General features: G+C 35.8%; 2 protein-coding genes across 3 annotated transcripts in view; one reads left to right on the top strand and one right to left on the bottom strand.

Annotated features, from left to right (window-relative positions):
* Window positions 1-18,863, bottom strand: part of LOC115232556 — a 133,867-nt gene extending 115,004 nt beyond the window's left edge. The window contains exons 1-2 of one of the 2 annotated variants that reach the window (XM_036500497.1): window positions 17,940-18,863; window positions 11,802-11,861 (exon numbers count right to left, since the gene is read on the bottom strand). The gene's annotated coding sequence lies outside the window, so the exon portion shown is untranslated. The remainder of the gene's footprint in view (window positions 1-11,801; window positions 11,862-17,939) is intronic. The other variant, XM_029802508.2, reaches the window with a different exon arrangement.
* Window positions 18,864-18,923: 60 nt separating this feature from the next.
* Window positions 18,924-19,129, top strand: part of LOC115231780 (xaa-Pro aminopeptidase 1) — a 77,784-nt gene continuing 77,578 nt past the window's right edge. Inside the window, exon 1 of the mRNA XM_029801734.2 lies at window positions 18,924-19,048. The gene's annotated coding sequence lies outside the window, so the exon portion shown is untranslated. The remainder of the gene's footprint in view (window positions 19,049-19,129) is intronic.

Raw genomic sequence — 19,129 nt, 5'->3', positions numbered from 1 at the left:
TTTAGTGAGTGAGATGTGTAAAGAATAAAAAGTTATTCATAAGAGTAGATGTATAAACTGACCTCAGAACCTAAGTGTATGTGGTTATATGCAAGAGAATCGTGAGATGGCTATAGTGTCATGTTGGGGCTGAGTAATTGGCTTAAAGAGACATGTTTATAGCAGACAAAAATAATAATAATAATCCCTTCTACTATAAGCACAAGGGAGAGGACTAGTTGATTACATTGACCCCAATGTTTCACTGGTACTTCATTTATCAACCCTGAAAGGAAGAAAGGTAAAAATCAACCTTGTTGATATTTAAATTCAGAACCTAAAGATGGACAAGATACTGCTAATCATTTTGCCAGCTCACCACATCATCATTTAACGTCCGTTTTCCATGCTAGCATGGGTCGGACGGTTCGACCGGGGTCTGGTAAGCCATAGAAGCTGCAACAGGCTCTAGTCTGATTTGGCAGTGTTTCTACAGTTGGATGCCCTTCCTAATGCCAACCACTTCGTGAGTGTAGTGGGTGTTTTTTTACGTGCCACCGGCACAGGGCCAGAGGAGGCTGGCAAATGGCCACGATCGGTTGGTGCTTTTACGTGTCACCGACACGGATGCCAGTCAGGCGGCGCTGGCATCTGCTACGTTTGGACGGTGCTTTTTACGTGTCACTGGCACGGGTGTCTTAACTACAATTTCCATTTGATTTTTATTTTGATGTTGACATACTTGACTCAATAGGTCTCCTCAAGAACAGCAGGTCACTCTACGATCCACATTAATAATAATTATAGTAATAAAAGTAAAAGGTTACTGCCCATTATACATTTATGAAGTTTATTGTTACTGGCTGGGTAACTAAGGCAAGAAATTATGAAAAGAGAATTGTTTATTTATTAGGCACATGAACCTTCTTTTGAAAGAGCAGTGGGAATTTAAATCTATTAACAATCCTTCAACATTCAAACTAGCCATATCCAGCCCAAATATTCTACCTGTTCTAAGTTCCAACTGTCCAGATCCCAGCCTCTCACACCTATCCTACAACGTCATTCTAAAAATAAATAATTGCAGCATTGAAATCTCAAAGCTATTCATGATTAATTGAAACAATGTGAATAGATAAGCATTACATTTCACAGAGTAATCTGAATGCTAGAAGTTTTAACTTGACCTCAGTATCTGATTGATCCCACAAAGGTAATTGAGGGGTAAAAACAAGGTGCTAAACTGGATATGGTAGAACATCAAGTCTATTGCTCAGTTCATGAAGCAATCGTTATTATCTGTTGTAGAAACAGTTCTTCATCTTTAACCATTGACATTATCTTCTGTCTACTCTTCCACGCTGGCGTGTATTAGACATTTTTCTAAGACCAGTAATATACAGCTTGATGACTTGCTTGTCACTCATCCTTTTAGTTGTCTCTTATGACATGGAGAGACATAGTGTCATCATCATCAACAACACTCAACATTCATTTTCCATGCTGGCATGGGTTGGACATCTTGACAGGAACTGGCAAGGCCAGAGGCTGTACCAGGTTCCATAGTCTGTTTTGGCTTGTTTTCTATGGCTGGTCACTCTTCCTAAAGCTTTTTATGTGGCACTTTGGTTTTAGGATCTCAATTCAGTTGTGGTGAACAGGTCTTCTTGAGTGTAACAATGCACCACATGTCTTGGTCATACATATAACTCTTTATTTCTAATGAAGTTATTAGTAATATTATCGATGTCATTTGACAGGATACCCAATTAAAGTAAATAAAAAAAAATTAAGGGTGCAATATATCACATCAACCCAGTATTACTTTAAAAACTTAGTCTTTTCTTGGTTGAGAGAGATCTATAGGGTCTCTGATTAATTTTTGCTTCTGTAGCATTAAGCACACAAGATAAATCTCCACTTGGTCAGTATGTTAAAGCCTGATGTCCATGTTTCATGGCATGGTGAGATAAGACAGCACAGAATTATGTATTACATCCCAAAGCACAACATATTTTCTACAAACCACCCATAAAGTTGCCATTTGCTCTATTATATTGTTGATATAAATTGTATTAACCACAGAGAGATTTTACTCAGAATAATGAAGCACTAAACTAAATACCATAAAATATCTAAACAGGTCATATATGATTTTGCCATCTCCAGCTCCTTAATAAGGATTTCTAATGTAAAATATAAGAGCACAATCTTTTTTACCTTTTTGAAGAGAGTAGGCTTTATTTGAAATCATCCCTAAGCAAGGCCCAAGGGTTACTTCTAAATATACTAGTATACTGAAGCTAGTATATCAAAGATAGTAATAAAATAATTGATAAAAGATTTAAATAAAATATGACATTCAAGCGAGGTCTTTGCCAGTGCTGCTTGACTGGTTCCTGTGCAGGTGACACATTAAAAGCACCATTTGAGCGTGGCCATTGCCAGTACCACCTAACTGGCATGTAAAAGCACCTACTACACTCTCAGAGTGGTTGGCATTAGGAAGGGCATCCAGCTGTAGAAACTCTGCCAGATCAGATTGGAGTCTGATGCAGGCCATCTGGTTCAACCCATGCTAGCATGGAAAGCAGACATTAAACAATGATGATGATGATAATGAGATGGTAATAAAAGAACAGATGACAATAAAATAGAGCAAACTTAATGACAACAAATGAGCGAATGAATTGAAAAATGAGAAGTTAATGAAAGAATCAATAAGAATATTGTATTGAATAAAACCACCAACATTAGGCAATGTACTTGTTAACCTTGAATTTATAGCGATTGAGGTTATGTTCTGTATGTAGCAAAATGAGAGAGAGAGAGAGTGTGTGTGTGTGTGTTTTCCATAATTCATCTGTTCCAGGGAAGAAGGGATTTGTGTGTATGGAACTTGTATGAAACTGGCAGCATATCTGTGATATATACAGGAAGTACAAGTGAGATTTGCTAAATTGTAGGAGACTGAATTCTGGAAAGGCAAAGGAATGAAGTTCATCTAAACATTTTCCATCATAGAAGTAATCTTATTTCTATTTGTTTCAGTCTGTGGCCAAGCTAGAGTACCACTTTGAAAGGCTTACTCTTTACTTTTTTACTTGTTTCAGTCATTTGACTGTGGCCATGCTGGAGCACCACCTTTAGTTGAGGAAATCGACCCCAGGGCTTATTCTTTGTAAGCCTAGTTCTTATTCTATCGGTCTCATTTGCCGAACCACTAAGTTACGGGGACGTAAACACAACAGCATCGGTTGTCAAGCAATGATCGGGGGATAACTACAGACACACAAACATACACACACACACACATATATATATATATATATACATATATACAACGGCCTTCTTTCAGTTTCCATCTACCAAATCCACTCACAAGGCTTTGGTTGGCCCGAGGCTATAGTAGAAGACACTTGCCCAAGGTGCCACGCAGTGGGACTGAACCTGGAACCATGTGGTTGGTAAGCAAGCTACTGACCATACAGCCACTCCTGCGGTTTAGTTAAAAAAAAAGAAAAAAAAAAGGTTCACGATCAATTAAACTATGCATTTAATTCTGTACACTAATAAGAGTGGACAGTACACGTTTGTAGAAACCTGTCCAAATGTGGAAGCACTACTCCATTTTTTAGTATATCTGGCTTTTGTAATGATACAATAGAGTTTCAGGTTTTAGGAGCTTCTCTGAATCACTGAATAAGCCCCTACCCCCATTCAAGCCACCAAATTGGTAATAGTCACATGGTAGGAGGTCATATAAAATTTAGTGTGAATTTAAGACCTAAAAGCCTACTGAAACAAAGAAATTCCCTCAAAATAATCCTGTCTGCTGACATGGGAAGGTCATGAATTTCATGATGGTTGTGAAATAGATTAATCATTAAATGTAATAAGTCACTATTTTCCTCATTGCATGATTCCAGTTTAACGACTGTATAATGTTCTTAGAGGTGAGGCTGTGAAGTATTATTAACAAATACGACCCCAAAAAGTATGGGTTGAAGTTGTGAGAAAGTATTTTTGGTCATTGGCTCTCACTGAGGAGATGACAAAGGACTGAAACTTCTGGCAATTTGCTGTGCTTGAGAAGACACACCAAGTTACATAAAATCATGGCCATCCATACATGCAGGTATGTCCTTCATGGCCATGCTCCCCCCCCCTGCCATTCCTTCTCTCAACTGAGAGGTTTTTGTCTTACAGGCTGGCATGTGCTGGTTGCACATAAGCACCCATGCTGGTGCCATGTGAAAAGTACCAGTGCCCATGCCATGTATAAAACACCCATGCTGATGCCACATATAAAGCACTTGTGCCAGTACCATGTTTAATGCACTCATGCTGGTGCCATGTAAAAAGCACCCCGTACACTCTGTAAAGTTGTTGGCATTTGGAAGGACATCCAGCTGTAGAAATCATGCTAAAACAGATAATTGGAGCCTGGGCAGCTATCTGGCTGGCCAGCTCCTGTTAAACCCTCCAATCCATGCCAGCATGGAAAACAGACATTAAATGATGATGATGATATTGGGAATCCTATTAATTTGTTAGGTAAATCATTGTTAAAATGTAGAAAGAACATTAGTCCCAGAATATGTCTGCATTGCTATCATAGATGATGACAACTTTCAGACTTCTTCCTATTAAGGAAGATAGTGGAAAAGACCTATCAGGCATGTCATAGCTGGTCAGTTTATAATGCAATCCTCTATGCCATACTTTATCAAATGCTTCAGAAATGTCTAAAGCAATTATAACAAGAATGAAAGCTGCTATCTAGTATGGTCATATTAAATCCACCCTGCTACTTTAATGGTACTTATATAATTAACGAGCAGGTGGAATTTATTATTATCAAGATGATGGATGGACTTAATAGACGTGTGCTTATTTGAAAAATTTGAACTCAAAACATAATAAAAGAAACTAAATATTATTTCTAACAGTGGCATAAAGCCAACAACTTTTGGGGAGAGATAGAGACAATTAAATATATACAAATACTTGACTGGCTTTTATTTCATTCAGGCCTAAATAAAAAAAGAGACAAAGTCAGGATTTGAACTTGGGTTACAAAGTATGTTGTCTGACACAACCAACCTAATAATAATGATGGTGGCACGTAAAAAGCACCATCCGATCATGGCCGTTTGCCAGCCTCGTCTGGCACCTGTGCTGGTGGCACGTAAAAAGCACCCACTACACTCATGGAGTGGTTGGCGTTAGGAAGGGCATCCAGCCATAGAAACATTGCCAGATCAGACTGGGCCTGGTGCAGCCTTCTGGCTTCCCAGACCCCTGTTGAACCATCCAACCCATGCCAGTATGGAAAGCGGACGCTAAACGATGATGATGATGATGTTTCTAAGACATGCACAATGCTACATATTCAGTGGGAGGGGTATAGTTGATTCTATCAGCTCCAGTAATTAGGCTGATACATATTTGAATTCAGAAAGTAAAAGAGGATCATTGAATGACTAGTACTTATACCATAGACACTGAAAAGATGAATGGCAAAGTCAACCTCAGTGGAATTTGAACTCAGAACATAAAGACGGATGAAATGCTGCTAAGCATTTTGCCAGTCCTGCTAACAATTCTGCCAGCTCACTGCCTTCGATACCATAATACCCTTTGTATGATATTCTGTTTCTGCCATCCATTCTCAATAATAAAAATAATGTTTTCAAATTTTGGCACAAGGTCCGCAATTTCAGGACAGGAGTGAGTCAATTACATCAACCCCAGTGTTCAACTGGTACTTATTTTATCGACCCTAAAAGGATGAAAGGCAAAGTTTACTTCGGCAAAATTCAAACTCAGAACATGAAGGTGGACGAAATGCTATTAAGCATTTTGTCTGGTGTGCTAACAATTCTTCCAATTTGCCACCTTAAATAATAATAATCCTTTCTACAAAAGGTATCAGGCCAGCAATTTCGGAGGAGGGAATAAGTCAATTACATTGACCCCCACCCCCACCAGTACTCAACTGTTACTTATTTTATTGACTCCAAGAGGATGAAAGGCAAGTCAGTCTCAGTGGAATTTGAACTCAGAATGCAGAGAATGATGAAATGCTGCTAAGCAACTTGCCCAGTGTGCTAATGATTCCACCAGCTTGCCACCTTAGTAGTAGTAATAATAATAATAATGGTTTCAAATTTTGCCACAAAGACAGCAATTTTGGGGGAGGGGATGAATCGATTATATTGACCCCAGTGTTCAACTGGTACTTATTTTATTGACCCTGAAAGGATGAAAGGCAAAGTTGACCTTGGTGGAATTTGAACTCAGAATGTAAAGCAGACAAAATGCTGCCAAGAATTTTGCCACCTTAATAATAATAATAATAATAGCTTCAAATTTTGGCACAAGGCCAGCAATTTAAAAGGGAGAAGGCAAGTTGATTACATCAACCTCAGACTGATACTTTATCTTACAAACTCCTGAAAGAATGAAAGGCAAATACTTTCTAATTTGGAGAGAAAGCCAGCAATTTTGAGGGAATGGGTAAGGGCTCAATTGGTACTTTATTTTATTGACCCCGAAAAGATGAAAAGGTAAACCTGACCTTACCAAGATTTGAACTCAAAACAAGGAGCCAGAAGTAATGCCACTAAGCATTTTCTCCACTGAGCTAATAATTCTGTCAGCATGCTGCTCAAATTTTCAAATTTTAGCACAAGGCCAGCAATTTTAGGGGGAAGGGGTTAAATTGATTATAGCAACTCTAGTATACTCTCTTTTACTTGTTTCAGTCATTTGACTGCGGCCATGTTGGAGCACCGCCTTTAATTGAGCAACTCGACCCCGGGACTTATTCTTTTGTAAGCCCAGTACTTATTCTATCGGTCTCTTTTGCCGAACCGCTAAGTGACGGGGGACATAAACACACCAGCATCGGTTGTCAAGCAATGCTAGGGGAACAAACACAGACACACAAACACAACACACACACATACATATATATATATACATATATACAACAGGCTTCTTTCAGTTTCCATCTACCAAATCAACTCACAAGGCATTGGTCGGCCTGGGGCTATAGCAGAAGACACTTGCCCAAGGTGCCACGCAGTGGGACTGAACCCGGAACCATGTGGTTGGTTAGCAAGCTACTTACCACACAGCCACTCCTGCGCCTATGTGATTGATACTTTATTTTATTGACCCTGAAGGAATGAATGGTAAAGTTGACTTTGGCAGGATTTGAACTTAGAACATACTGGAAGTACTATTTAACTATTACTATTTGTCTAGTTACTAACGGTTATGTCAGCTTGATATCTTAATAATAATCCTTTCAGCTAAAAGCATAAGGCCTGAAATTTTGTATGAGGGTCTAGTCTATTACATTGACCCCAAAACATAACTAGTACTTATTCCATAGACACTGAAAAGATGAATGGCAAAGTCAACCTCAGTGGAATTTGAACTCAGAACATAAAGATGGATGAAATGCTGCTAAGCATTTTGCCAGTCCTGCTAACAATTCTGCCAGCTCACTGCCTTCGATACCATAATAATAATATTAATAATCATTTCTACTAATGGCACAAAGTCCAAAATTTGGCGGGTGGGTAATCAATTACACTGATTCCAATGCTTGACTGGTACTTATTTCTTTGACCCTGAAAGGATGAAAGGCAAAGTCAACCTCGGTGGAATTTGAACTCAGAATGCTACTAAGCATTCTGTCCAACACACTAACACTTCTTCCAGTTCACCACCTAAAAATTATAATAACAATAATTGTTTCAAATTTTGGCACAAGGCCAGGAATATAGGGAGTTCTTAGTCAATCAAACTGCTCCTGGTACTTGTCTGGTACTTTATTTCATTGACTCATAGAAGAATGAATTTACACTGACAACATAAAAAGCTGGAAAAAATACCTAAATCTAAAAACAGTCTACAGACTTTATAATGATTTCTTTTAATTTTTTTTGTGTTTAAATTTTATTATATTTTTGATAGTTTTGTTAAAAGGCCCATGCACTTTCTAGTAGAAAAGGTAGGCAGTATATTTGATTGAATCACTCCAAACTTTTAATCGCATTAATTTATTTTCCCAACCCAGGAAGACCAGACAGCAAAGTCAGCTTGACCCGGGGGGAATTTGTATACAGAAAATGAAAGATGACCCAGAACTGCCCGACACTTCACCATCTATGTTATATTAGCTGTCCAAGGATCATGATAATAGCCACTTGTATTGACTCAGTTGTGTAAATTCCCAACTTAAAAATAACAAAACAAAACAAAAAAAAAAAAAACTAATTAGAAGTATAATTAATGATTACTAAAAATGAAAAAAAATAAGATTTAATAGACAAATTTACTAGAGATCTTTATAGTTACTGATGAGAAGAAATACTGAGTTGTGGCATATATGCCTTTACCATGCAAAATATGTCCAACAATACCTGATGCAATAACGGTTGTCAGTAGTAGTAGTATTAGTAGTAGTAGTAGTAATAGTAGCAGTAGACAAAATGTAATTGTATTGCCTAGAAATAAAGCACTGACAGTAGTTATGGTAACAGTAGTAAAGGTGGTGGTGGTGATAGTAGTAGTAGTAAGAAAAGTAGTTAGTAGCTGTGGGGGAATGAAGGTGTTAGTAATAGTAATCAAAGCCTATATAATAATAGTTAAGGTAATAGTGAAGTTAATAGTTAATATAGTACAGATAGAAGTAGCACAGGTAGTGGTTGCAGTAGTTACAGTAACAGTTAGTATAATAATAATAATAATAATAGTATTGATAGTAATAATATTAATAATAATAATAATAATCAGCAGCAGCAGCAGCAAGAGAAGCTTATTGATGATAAGTTATGGTAGTAGAAGCATCACAAGGTGTAGTTATGGTTGTATTAGTATTGCTGATACTAATTATGCTGATGATGATAGAGGTAGTAAAAATATAGCAATAGCAGAAGTAGTAGAGTTGGTAGTAGACAAAGGAGTAGCCTGAGAGATCATTTGTGATAGTGGCTGAGAGAGCTAATAGGCATTAAAATGGTGGCAGCGGCGGTGGTGGTGGTAGTAACAGTGATACTACTACTACTACTACTACCACCACCAGCACCACTACTACTACTACTACTACTAGATATGGAAATGGTGACAGTGGTAGTAGTAGTAGTAGTAGTAGTAATAGTTTAGCAGCAGCGACAGTTGTATTAGTAGTTATAATAAATATAATAGTAGTCACAGAAGAAATACTAACAGAAACTTTACCGTGTGAGCCAGGCAGAAATTGAAGTAGTACAGCAATTATAAACAAAAGTAAAATAAACTACTCGAAGACTTGCAATGCAGAGTAGAAAATAGAAGAGAAGGTCTTGGATACGAGAATGCCCAGCTCCGAAATGCCTTCAACCGATTACATCCGCACTCATCAGTTTAGTAACGGTATGGTATGCATAAATATAGATAGCGAACAATGAAAGGGGAGGTCAATGAACTCTTTCTAGCTTAGCTTCCATTAAGCGTATCACGAGACTATGTAGCATTTAGAAATACGGTAGAAGGTTACAGCATGGCATCGCATATTTGTCAAAAGTTTTCTGGCAACTGGCAATGACTCTAGGTGTGTCAAAGCTGTCCAATGTGACTAGAGTTCCAGCTTATCAACAAGAAGGAAACTGGTTCATAGTTTGTATTCTTATAACTGTCATAGCACTGCATCCGTGACACTTAAGACATTTAACCCAGTAACCAATTACCCTAACTGCAATAGGTACCTTGATATGATGATGATCATCATCATTTAATGTCAAACTGCCCAACCCATGCTGGAATGGGTTGGACAGTTAGACATGGAATTGGTTAGCAGGGAGCTGTCCAGACTACAACTGTCTGTTGTGGCATGGTTTCTATGGCTGGGTGCCCTTCCTAATGCCAACCACTTAACAGTGTGCTGGATGCTTTTTATGTGCCACCAGCACAAGTGCATTTATGCAGCACTGGCATGGGTGCTTTTTAAGTGGCACTGGCACCTGACAGGACAAGCCTGTATGTGTGAAAGACAGTGATTGTACTTAGCTTAACATGTCTCATCAAGTACAGCAAATCGCTACATCGCATGGTCCCATGTCATTTCCTTAGTGAGGCCCAGTGCCCAAAAATCTTTTCTCACCACTTTGTCACATGTCTTCCAGGGTACTCTCCACAATTAGAACTTGGTTCTTTTTTATGCAGCTGTCTTCACTCATATGCATACCAAAAGCAGAAGTAGTAGTAATAATTTCAAAAATTTTAGCAAAGGTTTTAAATCTTTCTATGAATATAACTTGAGAAAAGATAGGTTCCACCAAGATAATTTAATTGAGGTAAAATACAGGGAGTTCCTTGATTGTGTACTAATTCTCCAGTGGTTCTTGATGCTCATTAGAAACAGAATAAAGACATGGAACTTTTGTTAAGTAACTGAGAGAAAAACTGTTTTAGTGTCAAAAGTCACAAGGATAGACAATAGATACTTATGGAAAAAGGTAGTCCTGTGACTAGAGGATTAAGTTTATTAATATAGTTGGAATGTGTGAGTTGGTAGAATTGTTAGCATGCCAGGTAAAAAAAAAATTGAGTGAACATATTATATATAGCATATTAAATTGATAAGATTAATATATGAACAGAAGCTCTTTTTAAAAAAGAAATGGTAATTATTTAAGTGTAGCAGATGGAAAGGAAGAAACTCTTGTAACTAATTCAATGCTTATTTATTCACATTCTTTTGAATTGATCATTCATTATCTCATACCTTTGAGATTTCAATGATGAGATTGTATATTTCTATAATGACAAACATTGTAGGGAAGGTGAGAGAGTCCAGATCTGGGCTGGTATATGTACAGTTAGAATGCTAAAAGGTTAACCAATTAGATAATTTAGGAAGGTATTTACTTCTATGGGTCATATGTCACTAGAAATATTTTTATGAAGATACAGATGATGATGATGCCTAAAAATAACATTAAAATTAAGAACATTGAATATCTGAGTATTTACCACTTAGGCCCAATACATTCCTGAACAAGTCATATGCAAGGTTCTAATTGAAGGCAATTTAGCATCTATTATAAAATTACTTCAAAACCTGAAAACTGAAACTTAAACATATGGAAAGAGAGTGAATAAGACCAAGCTGTTTCTTGGTGCTTTAGAGAGAAAGTGAATAGCTAAACTTTTCAGGGTGCTCTTCAAGTAACTCTTAAAATATAGATTGTAGATTAGTAACTCCTATGAAATTGGTATGGGATAGTGTTCTTTTCTAATGATCTAAAGAAAGAATTTTTTTTTGTAAATAAGTTAGTCAAGACTTTTGCAGGCTCTTTCAAATTTGTGAGATTTATGCCACTGCTGCCAATCCCAAACATTTACAGTAGGCTTGAGGATGGAGGTAGGGGGAAACAAGGGTTTGGTCCAAATGCTTGCAAAGAGTGACTCTGCAAAAAAATATTTAAAGACCAGATGATATTTTTAAACTAGGTGATGTGTTATATATAGTTACATCATGTTAATATGAGTTGGATGCTAACAGCTACATGGATTTTTTGGAGACGTAGTGTAAGAGATGACAATCACATAACCAAGTAGAAAATGCTTGACTGAGGTTTGTTGTATCACTTGCTCAGTGGCAAGATTTGAAAACATTAGCTTTAGGTTAGTAATTAACACCAACTTTAGTACTTAATCTGAATAAAGAAAAAAAAATAACATTATCATAACTTTTACAAACTATACTGGCAATGTTAAAAATAATATGAAATGTGTTTGAAATAAAGTAAGAATATAGTCACGTTATTCAATTCATAGAAACGGCTGAGGAATTTCAGTCTTATTGCAACAGTTGTGATGTGCTAAGTTAAAGCAATAAGAATAAATATTTTTATGAATATTTTGGATAATACAATTGCAAATAAGAGTTAAATAGTTATAATTAGAAATTAATGAACCTGGTATATTATTTAGTCTTCGTCTTCAGAATCCATAAATACTTTTACTTTGAACAACTGTTAACTTTCTTCGAAGCACAAATGAGGCACACGATAAGATACTGCCTCCGCCCCGCCCCATCTGGAACAGCAATGTTGCTACAGACAAAAAAAAAAAAATAGGCTGCATCCAAAAGAAGACCATTCAACTGATTGGCAAGGACTCACCCACCAACACACCCCGATCTTTAAATCACCCTCACTCAAGATTTTGCATGAGTACTAACAAGAGCCTTTGATACTCTGAGCTAATAATGACTTATAAACATCTACCCAAACATTCTCCTCTCGTCAGTTATTCTGTGTCTCTCCACCCAAACCCCACATTAACCACCTCTTCCAATCCTTCTTTTCAGAATGTCGATCCTCCGGAATTCCCTTTCTCACTGATTTTACCTTCCAGATGTCAACCAACATCAATCTTACCAGTCCTTAAGGGCTTTCAGTCAGCCCCGTCTTCGTAACCACATTAAAATATTGCCATATCGCTTTATGATAATTTAAATAGAAATTAAACTATTTGAAAATTCATGTTAAGTAATGGTTTTTAAGTTTTACTTACGAGATTTAAGAAAATAAAACTAAAGATGGAAAGAATGGAACAAAAAAACAAGGGAAAAGAAATCTGTTTGCTTGATTTCCAGTATCATGCGCGGAGAAATTTTTTAAAATCCAAAATACAAGACTGCCAATTAAAATAAAAGTCTTCAAGAAATATTCTTTCAGGTACAATTTGATTTTACAAGCATAAAATACAGCAACACAAATTGAAAAAAGTATCGTTGATAGATAAGAATTAGGAGATCAAGACAATGGTGACCTCGGTTGCTTCGTGTTTAGACAGAAGAAAAAAAATGCTTTACTCCAACAGAATGAAATTATGTTATTGTCAGGAAAGTGGTGTATATAAAATCCAAAGATCCAGCATTCGGTGTCGCGATTGTAAAGAAGAAAAACAAAAACAAGAAAGAATTGACCCGACTTCGCTTTGCGTGCTTACTGTAAATTTATCAATTGGCAGGTATGTAAATATGCTAACGGGAGATAACTCTAAAATTTCCACTTGTACAGTTCGATAATTTAAATATAATGTACTTTTATATCATAACTCGAAAGCAAAATAACAAGTCAACTCCAATATGTTCTGCATGAGATATTCTGAAGCAGACGGCTAATTTGGTTAATCAGAAACGCATAGCGTGATATAAAAAAATGGAAACAGGAAATAAAATTATATCGATGGGAATTTTAAAATTTTTAACCAAATACATTTATTTCAAAAATATGTAAAATATATGTACGTGTATACACTGTATAGTAATTTCATTAGCTGTTGGTTAAGAAGTTCTCTTGACAATAATGAAACCCTGCGTTCGATCCCACAAATCGACATGTTGGTCAAGTATTTTCCACCATAAACTCAGCTTAATCCAAGGCATACGAAGGAAAATGAAGAGAAGAAAATTCATAAAATCTTTTGCATGGATTGCTTAGTCAAGTTGAGCTCATATGAAGATTACATTATGTGTACAATTTTCTGGAGAATTCTCAACCACTAACGCCAACCCCGTCTAGCAAACAACTGGAACACTTATTGTCCATCATTATCCAAGTCAACAGTAGCATCACCAATAAACATACATACTGTTGGGTTACACAAGTTAGAGTTCTAGCTATCTGATCAGTGGGAATTCAACTAATTGCAATATAGTATAAATATGTTTATCACAACACAGAATCAGTGTGACAATGCAAGAACTTTGAACATTTACAATCTCCACAATGGGATGGAACCCAGAACCCCATGATTGATATCTTATGTAACACAAACTGTGTATATATATATCACCGTGATCACCGTGACCGACCAGGTTATCAGATGTTGCTACACATCGCTGGTCACAACGCGCTTCGCATTGTTTTAGCCTTCAAATGACGCCACCCTGCTGGCTAAGCAAGCAGGCCAATATATTTATATATATATATATATATATATATATATATCACACATATACAAATAAAACACACATATACTGTGTGTGTGTGTTTAACTTATGTATATTAGATGTTTGGGCCAAAGCTTACCAAGCCCATGTCTAACATAATAGCATCATCTGATAGAATCAATTTCAGTTTAAGTCATTTTTGTGGTATCACTGCCCACTTAAGCAGGGAGTTGTTGTTGACAGAGATGTATCCAGGTAAAAGTGGTTTGTATGCCATTTCTTGAAGAATTTTTCAAGATATTGTTTGAAGGTTTATGGGATTTTTTTCTTTGATTTGCTTTGGTATCATATTAAATAGAGCAGGGATAGTTGTGGAAAAAGTAACTGTGTTGCTATGTGCTTATGTGTTATGACCCTGAGCTGCATATAGCACAGGGTCCTATTTGGGTAAATATTCTCCACACTGTTATGGTGTTCAAGAGAAAAGCGTTTCAATATTTTAAGATGGTCCCAATAATCAAGATTAGTACTTTTGCAATTTCCACCTTGGGTGCCTTAATTCTTGTAGTATTTAGTTTGATATGAGGAGACCACTGACCAGGGAGAAGAATATTCTAAGTGTGACTGTGCAAAGGAGGACCACAACATCTGGCTCTCTACACTGAAAAGTTCTAGGGATCCAGGAGCACATCTTTGCAATCCTTATCGACTTAATACTTGATGTGAGCACTCCAACTGAAGTTATTATCAACAATTAACCTAAGTCTGTGTTGAAATCCATGATTGGACCTCCTGAAGGAAGACAGTATGGTCGTTCAAGCACATTCTCTTTTCCAAAGTATATAACTCCAAAATTTTCCTCATTTAGTAGCATGTTGTTTCTATCTGGCCTTTAATTTACAGCATGCATGCGTATCATCATTATCATCATTTAACGTCTGTTTTCCATGCTAGCATGGGTTGGACGGTTCGACCGGGGTCTGGTAAGCCATGGAGGTTGCACCAGGCTCCAGTCTGGTTTGGCAGTGCTTCTACAGCTGGATGCCCTTCCTAACGCCAACCATTTCGTGAGTGTACTGGGTGTTTTTTTACGTGCCACCGGCACAGGGGCCAGAGGAAGCTGGCAAATATAAATATGTACATATATGCACATACATTTTTATATGCATATATAGAAATATATGCCTATACATATAATTTATATATGTATGATATATATATATACAACATTGAAGGATCACTCAATACTTTTTAGTAGAGTAACACCTATTTTATTTTCATGTAAAATAAAGTGTGTGTGTATGTGTGCATATGTGTCATCATCATTTAACGCCCATGATCCATGCTGGCATGGGTTGGACTGTGTGTGTGACTGTATTTTTACACACACACACACATTCACAAATTGTGTGTGTAATGTATTCATAATACATACATATATACTGTATGTACATATATATGTATATAATTTATGTATCTTCATATGTATACACATACACACACACATATGCATACGTATACACGATGAAAGTTAATAAATGGGTGGAATCGAGTAATTGGTGTATATTATAGAAGCTGATATTATATATTGAAGTAGAATTGTTAAGTTTATTGTCTTTATCCCAATTATCAATCTCAGTTCTTTCTCTCCCACCATTTCCCTTTTTTTCTTTTTTTTTTAGCTTTCATGAAATCAGAAAAATATTCAAGTTTCAAACTATGATATTAACGATGAAATATGTATTCATTGTATAAAGAAAAAGTTATCTTTGAGAATAAGAAGAACCAAAATATTTATAATTATCTTTTATTATCAGGTGAGAAGAGTATGTGCGCGCACGCGAGTGTGTTTGTGTACGTCCGTATCTATGTATATATATGTATGTGTATGTGTACGTCCGTATCTATGTATATATATGTATGTGTGTGTGTGAATATTTGTATAATGAAAAGTACTATAAAAATATCAGGGTATTTCCCATCATCTTGTCTTCTAAATGCTCATACTTTAAATTATACAGTTACGAACTGGCTAAAGCATCCAGTTAAAGTAAAACTGTCTGTGGGCTCCAAATTGTCATCCAAGTTCATACATTAATCAAGACGCGACAAGGGTACAATGCAATTAAGTTAGAGAAGATTTTCCTCCGTATAAGTGATTTTGGAAGAAAATTTGTCGTAGTGGATTATTCAGTAAAGCAAAAAATTTTTTTTTAAATAAATAAATAAATAAAAGGAACAGCACATCCTTTTCTCTGAAAGTTAACATATATTTTGTTACAATGAATAAAAAAAGAAAGAGATGTATTTTATTCAAAGACAGAAACAACTGGTTTATTTTGTTACAAATTCGCAGCAAAAAGAAATGTTTACAGGTCTCTAAAATACATCATCGAAAGCCTGTTTTCTGTTCTTTCTTCATTACGAATGCGATTTCAATAATGACTATCAAATTATTTTAGTGCATGATGCAAGAAAAACAATAAGGAAACAATTTTTTTGTTTGCTACATTATAATTATATAATGCGTGAAGATTCAGCTCCCGCCCTCTACCACCCCCAAGTGTCACTTGACAACCACGTCCAGAAAGATCCTTCGAGTCTTCTTCCTCCTCCTTATTAGTTGCTATATGGTAAAGGATGGTGCAATACAAATATATTATTGACTAGAGAAAAGGAAAATATTGCCACTGTTTTCCAAGGGCTCTAAATTTAGATGATAGTTATCAATTAATTAACCTTATTTATTAGAAGTGTTCTTTTCTTTAATTTTAGTTAAGTGTTTTTTTTTTGTTTTAATTTTCACTTCTTTTCCTTTGAGTCCAGTTAAATAGGGACAACTTACACTATACATACATATATATATATATATATATAATATATATATATATATATATATATATATATATATATGTATATATATATATATACACACACATATATATATGTCTGTGTGTGTGAGAGAGAGAGAGAGAGAGAGAACGATATGTATATGTGTGCCTTGATAATTATGTTAAATAGGTGCTCGTCGAAGCCATTCTCAAATACTAATACTTAAAATGTATAAAACAACAAATACTAATATATTATCAATCCAGAGTAGAACTTTCTGGAGGGAAGATGATCACATACTGAGAATGAATAATGGAAACAACAATAATAACAAAAGTTAAAAATACATTTCGCATCACGCATATGTAAATAAGCTAAAATTATTCCAAGGTCTGAACTTTCCAGAGTCAGGTTTGATGTATTAGGTTGAGACCAAAACCAGCCCAAAGGATCACAGATTTCATTAAGTTGGGCTTGTGCAAAATAAAACATTGCAAGACATCAACAGATTACAGTCACAACTCCATATGTTGTTGTGAAAAATATATCTTGTCGTCGTGGCTTCAGAGCTGAAAGGGGGAAGATATGTGGGGAATAACAATGGAAAATTCCTTGAAAGTTCGCCCCTCGTTCCTAATCAGAGTAAGATCGACGGAAAAGTCGTCCGCTATTAAAAAGTAAAACAAATTATTTACTTTGTGTTGGGAAAAACTAAGGAAATTAGATTATATTAAACTGAATTTTTATTCCAATTAAATGACTATCTCGTCATTCTTTTTTTTGGCCATAGCAATTCAATTATCAGAACTGATGATGGAAGAGAACAGGCAATATTTCAACGAAGTTAGTCAACAAGAATTCTTTTTTCCTTTTTAGATTTTCCACTTTTGAAAAAACCATATTTATACAGACATATTTTAAAACACTGAAAGAAAAACGAATCACCTGAAACGAGTTAAAAAGTTCACTAATGTAAGGTTGTTCTCTTTACAAAGTGTTGTTACAAGTAAAATAAATACAAATATATATATAAACCTTTTGATTGGTGGGGTGGGGGTGAAATAGTCAACACAAAACGAGAGACTTGGTGAAGAGAAACGATAATTTTCAGCTAAATTCCATAATGACAAGTAAAAATAATGATTGAAAATGATTCTGGACTTACTTTGGCTGATCGTTTTCAACTTTAAATGTCAATGCGTGAGTTAATATATCGTTTTGGGTGGCTCTTTCTTGTCGTGTTTACATTATTTCACTTCAAAGTAGTAATCAACATGGAGTTTTGTTTTGATTCTGCAGAGGACGACGGTGGACCAGTGCGCGTGACTGTGACGTCATGGCACCATTTTGGCCAATCAACTGCCGCTGATTCATAACGTGCACACGCCTCTTCAGCTTGGGGTGAGCTGGAAGAATGTACTATATCCTTTTCTAAGATATCAAGTCCACTTACCATTCTATATTGAACTTCTTTGGAGTAATTTCCAGTTACCTTCTAATGAAACTTCCAAAATAAGGCAACGTTGCAAACATCCTCGAGAAAGCTGTATTGTTTTTATTAGATTGCATTTCTATTTATTTATATATATATATATATATATATAAGGCAACACTTAGCAAAGTGCGTGTGTTTCCTGTTGAGATTCTATATCGCATTCATTCTTTTCCGATCTTTCCCTCTTATTTTATTTATATAATCTGAAGGCTAATATAATTATATCGAAGCTGTGATGGCATTAAGTGTTTCTGAGATTTTTTCTTTCTGTTTTCATCTTGTTTTTTTCTCAATAAACTTAGAAAAAAGAGGTCAGGATATTGTGATGAAGGTCAAGGTGACGTGTTTGTTTTGTTTTGTAAAAACCCTAAAGAGAAAACGATTGTCAACAAATGGGCCATTGCTAGTGTAAAAGTGTAAAATTCATCGGAATTTAATGCATTGATTGGTATTTTTCTGCTCCTTAAAGAACTCGGCAGCCAAAGAAAAATCTAAAACCTTTATTTAACAGCAATAATAAATAATAAAGCGATTATCTTTAACGATCGTTGAAGATGGTTCCATGAATAGATAGGTATGTATGATGGGCGAAAGGTGACTCTTAAGTGAAGGATCTTCTTTGCAGAACTGTATTGCTTTGTAAGATTATTTGTACTTTATTGTCTCATGTTGTCACAACCAATAGCTTGCTCTGCTCAAACTACTTTCTAGTGATGACTCCGAATTATTTTGGATCTATTCCAGCTTGCGATAGTGGCTAGTTGCTGATGAACTGACAGGTTGGTTTTTCGTGTCGATCTTTCTAGTATAAATAATCTGCATGCTGGTCTTGAAATAAGGGGGAAAGAATATTTTTTAAA

This window comes from Octopus sinensis, linkage group LG2 (genome assembly GCF_006345805.1).
Source record: "Octopus sinensis linkage group LG2, ASM634580v1, whole genome shotgun sequence".
Classification (NCBI taxonomy): domain Eukaryota; kingdom Metazoa; phylum Mollusca; class Cephalopoda; order Octopoda; family Octopodidae; genus Octopus; species Octopus sinensis.
This window is presented reverse-complemented; position numbering and strand designations above follow the sequence as displayed.